The sequence below is a fragment of the Pistacia vera genome, unplaced genomic scaffold, assembly GCF_008641045.1.
Source record: "Pistacia vera cultivar Batoury unplaced genomic scaffold, PisVer_v2 Contig947, whole genome shotgun sequence".
In the NCBI taxonomy this organism is placed as follows: Eukaryota; Viridiplantae; Streptophyta; class Magnoliopsida; order Sapindales; family Anacardiaceae; genus Pistacia; species Pistacia vera.
Genome location: NW_022196831.1, coordinates 49986 through 55985, shown reverse-complemented (window position 1 = coordinate 55985; position 6000 = coordinate 49986). Strand labels below are relative to the sequence as shown.

General features: G+C 35.0%; 1 non-coding gene across 1 annotated transcript; it reads left to right on the top strand.

Moving 5' to 3' along the window:
• The first annotated feature begins 2706 nt into the window (after positions 1–2706).
• On the top strand, positions 2707–2813 carry LOC116120811. Its single transcript, XR_004126605.1, has one exon. It is a non-coding gene; the product is annotated as a small nucleolar RNA R71 (small nucleolar RNA).
• The last annotated feature ends 3187 nt before the right edge of the window (positions 2814–6000 follow it).

The following is a 6000-nucleotide window of genomic DNA, read 5'->3' as shown; positions in this document are numbered from 1 at the left end:
GCTTGTAAAATCCTGTATGTCCAAGGAACTCCTCACATTCTTCACTGATGTAGGTGGGGGTAATTTTTCAATCAATTCCACCTTTGCTCTATCCACTTCAATCCCCTTTTGGGAGATTTTATGACCCAAAACTATTCCTTCCTGCACCATAAAATAACACTTCTCCAAATTTAAAACTAGGTTAGTGTCTTCACATCTCTACAAAACTAAAGCCAAATTATTCAAACATGCATCGAAAGAGGAACCAAAAACTGAAAAATCATCCATAAAAATTTCCAAAAATTCCTCTACCATATCATGAAAAATGGACATCATGCATCTTTGAAAAGTGGCAGGTGCATTGCATAAACCAAAAGACATCCTCTTAAATGCAAATGTGCCATAAGGACAAGTGAGAGTGGTTTTTCCCTGATCCTCTGGAGCTATAGCTATTTGGTTATACCCAGAATACCCATCAAGAAAACTCATGCCTAGCAAGTCTCTCTAACATCTGATCAATAAAGGGTAAAGGGAAGTGGTCTTTCCTAGTGACATCATTTAATTTTTTATAATCTATGCACACTCTCTAACCTGTGACTGTCCTAGTAGGTATCAATTCATTATTTTCATTTTTCACCACAGTCATAGCTCCTTTTTTCGGTACTACTTGAATAGGACTTACCCATGAACTATCTGAGATAGGATAGATAATACTTGCTTCCAGTAGTTTAATCACCTCTTTCTTTACCACTTCTTGCATGCTTGGGTTGAGTCCCTTCTAAGGTTGAATTATCAGCTTGTAGTTGTCTTCCATGAGAATTTTGTACATGCAAATCGAAGGACTTATTCCCTTTACGTCAGCTATTGTCCAGCCAAATGCTCCTTTATGCTCCTTCAACACCTTTAATAATTTATCTTCCATCAAACCTGTCAAAGAAGATGAAATAATAACAGGTAAAGAAGAAGACTCATCAAGAAAGAGTAGGTAAAGGTTTTAGTTCAAGATTTGGTGGCTCTTCAGTTGAGGGCTTTGTTTGAGACAATATTGGCATTTCCAATGTTTCAAATTTTTGTCGCCTGGCCCTTTTATAAGGTGGATTGGCCTCCAAACTTGTTACAATCTCAATTAAGTGCTTATTCTCCCCTCCATCTTTTGATTCAACCAAGCAAGCTTCCAATGGATCTTCATACCTATTATCTTGAAAATACTCACGAACCAGAGGATAAAAAACATCGATTCTAAAACAAGTGCTATCTTGTAAAGGGTGTTTCATAGTTTTAAAAACATCAAATGTTACTTTTTCATCTGCTACCCTAAGAATTAGCTCACCTATTTGCATATCAATCAATGCCTTACCTGTGGCTAAAAATGGTTTTCCTAGAATGAGAGGTATCTCAACATCTTCTTCCAGATCCAACATAAGAAAATCTACAGGAAAAATAAACTTCTACCTTGACAAGCACGTCCTCCACAATACCTCTTGGATATTTAATTGATCTGTCAGCCAGCTGTATAGATACTGTGGAGGCCCTTGGTTCTCCAAGTCATAATTTCCTAAAAACAGATAAAGGCATTAGATTAATGCTAGCACCTAAATCACATAAAGCTTTGGAAAATACAAGTGAACCAATAATGGAAGGTATTGTAAAACTCCCTAGATTTGTAATTTTGGTGGCAATTTATTTTGCAAAATTGCTGAACATTCTTCAGTGAGTTTTACTGTTTCTTGTTCTTCCAGTTTTCTCTTGTTGGAAAGGATCTCCTTCAAGAACTTTGCATAGCTAGGCATATGAAGAATAGCATCTGCAAATGGAATATTAATATGCAATTTCTTTAAAATATCTTAAAATTTTGCAAACTGCTGATCAACTTTCTGCTTCTTCAATGCAAGAGGGAAATGAGGCTGAATCTCTATCGTCTTAGGTTCAAGCAACTTTTCAGCAATGCTGTCTGGTTGCACTTTCGGTGCTTCCTCTTTCTCTTGCTCTTTATGCCCAATTTCCTTGCCACTTTTTAGTGTAATTGCCTTCACATGCTCCTTTGGATTCTTCTCTGTGTCACTAGGCAACATTCCTTGAGCTCTCCCTGATATCAAATTTGCCAACTGCCCCATCTGAGTCTCCAAATTTCTGATCAAAGCTTCTTGATTATGAAATCTTATTTCAGTGGAGCTTACAAACTTCGTCACTAGTTCCTCCAAATTGGGCTTCTTTTCTTGAGGAAAACCCGGAGGTGGCAATTTCACTACATTTTGGTTGCTCCATGAAAAATTCAGGTGATTCCACCAACCAAGGTTGTAAGTACTGGAGTGGGGATTATTCTATTGTTACATGTGAAAATTACCAACATAATTAGCACTTTCAGCAGAATTAGCAAAGGGATTACCTACCTGACATTCATTGCTAGGATGTTCTCATCCACATAGATCACAACTCATGCTCTTCACTTGCATGACTAGGGCACTAATATTATCAATCTTTTTGTTCAATGCTTCCAATTAAGTGGAAATTGTTGCGATTGCATCCACTCCATATAATCCTGCAGCCTTCCTTTGTGGTACTCTATCAGACGGCCACTGGTTATTGTTTGAAGCCATCTCATCCAATAATTCATACGCTGCTTCTAGTGTCGTCTTCATTATAGTGCCTCCTGAAGCTGCATTAATCATAGAACAGTTAGCAGGAATTAAACCATTATAAAAAGTTCGTACCTGTAACCAAATTGGTAATCCATGATGCAGACATTTCCTCAACAACTCTCTGTAACACTCCCATGCTTCGTATAACAACTCTCCATCTACCTACATAAAATTAGTGATGTCATTACACATCCTTGCAGTTTTAGAGGGAGGAAAATACTTAGCTAGAAAACGCTGAGCCAATGCATCCCAAGTTGTAATAGATTCTACAGGCAAAGAATTTAGCCAATTCTTGGCTTTATCTCTCAACGAAAAAGGGAATAGTCTCAATCTAATTGTATCATCTGTGACACCATTCTACTTGAATGTATCACATATCTCCAAGAAATTTCCAATGTGAGCATTTGGATCCTCGTGGGCTAAACCACTGAATTGGCAGGTTGACTGAATCATCTGAATAATCGTAGATTTAATTTCAAAGTAATTTGCTGCAATGGCTGACCTCCTAATGCTAGAAGCAGTGCCACTCAATGACGGCATCGCATAATCCATTAGAGAACGGGGGGCTGCAGCTTCTACGAGATCCTCTAAAAGTGGAGGAATCACTTGATTTTTATTATTGTTGTCGTTTGTCATGTTCATTGCTTGCCTTCTTCTCAATGCTCATATTGTTCTCTCAATTTCTTGGTCAAAAGGTTCAAGAATCTCTAATCTTCGTCTAGTCTGTGTCATACACTAGAAAATATGAAACAAGAGAACTTGAAAAAAAAAAAAATTATATAAAGAGAAAAAAAAATGGAACAAGATCTAAAGTAAAGCTAAACTAATAATTTCAATATTGCCTAACTGCAATCCCTGGCAACGACGCCAAAAACTTGTGTCGTTTGAAACAACTACTAGCAAGTACACTAGTCTCAAGTAATATAGTGTAACAAAATACAGGTTATCGTATCCAAGGGATTGCGTAAACAAGTACTAAAATGTTAATTAGTCTTAACTTTATCTAGATAATCAAAACTTAGAATGGTGATCTTTAAAACTAAAAATATTAAAAGCTGAAATATTAGAAACGAACAATTGTAGTAAAACTAAACTTAAGAATTCAATGAGAGAAAAACGGCTAAGACTTCAGGCTCATCTATAACTTCTCAACACCCCTCAATTTACTATGGTCAATGAATTTATTTAATTAATGTGAGGACATGATTTCTTAGGTTAACCAATATTCTTTCTCAAACAATATTAATTCTACTTCTATCTCACAACCTAGATATCTCTATATAGATTTAATGAAATAGACGAGCATTAAGCTTTATGAAATCCTCTAGCTTTCATTACAATTTAATCCTGCCTATGACTATTGCATGTATCAATTCATATATCTCTATATCCAATTAAACCATGCCCTATATTACTAGAGCATTCATGTGATGTCTCCTCTCGGTCTCAATCACACAAAACAATTCTATCAAAAATTGATCAGGTTCCTAATACCATTAAACACATAATATAAGCTCATCATTAGAAAAATAATTCACTGACCATAGAGTATAAGATTGATCACAGATCCATAAATAGACTAACCCTAGTCTTAGCCTAAGAAAATTAGTTCATAATAAAAGAAATAAGAGTAGAATTTAAGAAAAAAATCATACTGAAAAAGTAAAGACAAACTCTGTGATAAATTTTGTTCTTAATTCTCCTTTTTCTTTTGTTACACAATAATCTCTCTCCAAGAATAGGCAAAATTCGGCCTCCCAAGAATTAATCTTAATCACACTTAAATACCCAAAAGAGTCCTAAGCAAACAAGGAAAGAAAAAAAAAAAAAACCCTAAAAGTTTCCAACACGGCCCTGGTCATGTCCAAATGTATGTCACCACAGCCTAGGCCAAGGTGCTTCATGTCCTCAATATTTTATTCTCATTCCACCACCATGACCATGGTGAACCACCAAGGCAAGGCCATGGCCTTCAAAATTGTCACCTAATCTCAATTTTTTCAAGCTTTGAATCCCAATTTTATTCCAGTGCTCCAATATACTCAATTAACACTTGAAAATCACAAAAAAAAAATTCTCTCAATTAATAGTTGACCATTCACATCTCAAACTTAACAAAAACTTACATCTAAACAAAGAAAACAAATGAGAAGTTAACTAGAAGGCTACAAAAACAAACCTAAAAACACTAAATTTATGCAACTTATCACTAATTTAGCAATTAAACAGATATAGTAATTAATTTTGATAATTTATCACTTATGGTCATACTTCATTATGACATTATTTTTATTCTGTTTTAGGCGACGTTAAATATTTTAAGTTTTGCTCTCTATTATCACCTAGATAATAAGCTTAAAATCGTCTCATCTCCATTCCCACAAATTAATGGAGGCGATTGCCTGTTTGTGCTCTTCAATATATATATATATACTCCTTCATGTATGTTCCATAATAAACGAAATTGAGCATTGACAATATTGTTATTTAATATTGATAAGATCAATGTGAACATTTTTGGAAAATCTCAAAGTATGAGTACATTCAACATCTACGTAAGCCTAGAGATCTGATATGTCTATTAAATGTATCTCATAGTATAGGTTTTGTAAATGGATTCGCAACCATATTATGCGTAGATATGTACTTCACGTTCACCTCTTTTTGTGCCAACAAATCTCACAGAAAATTTTATTTTATATCTATGTGTTTTGTTTTACCATGATATTTGGGATCCTTAGTGTATGCTATTACTGCATGATAGTCACAGTTTACTCTCACTAGTTCAATAGCAACACCAATTATTCCCAGATGATTCATGAACCATCTCAACCAAACATGCTTCTTGCACTGTAGCTGAAAATGCTACAAACTCAGTCTCCATTGTTGATAAAGCTATACATGATTGTTTCTTACTACTCTAAGATATGGCCTTGCCATTTAGTAAGAAATATATCCGGAAGTAGATTTCCTTTCATCTAAATCTCCTCCCCAATCAATATTGGTGTAGCCTCTGAAGTGTAAATCATTTCCTTGATAACATAATGAGTAATCAGTTGTTTTCTTTAGATATCTTAAGATTCCCTTCACTGCTTTCCAATGTGCTTGTCTTAGGTTGAATTGATATCCGCTTACCAACCCAATAACATAACAGATTTCAGGTATTGTGCACATCATGGCATACATGAGACTTCCAACAACACTTGTGTAAGGAACATTCTTTATTTGTTCATTTTCTTGTGGAGTCTTTCGACATAATTTATGACTCAAAGTCTCGCCTTTCACAATAGGGTTGTCTATGAGTTTATAATCTTGCATATGAAATCGTTCAAGAATTTTCTTAATGTATGACTCTTGTGAAAGAAATACTGATTCCCTTGAA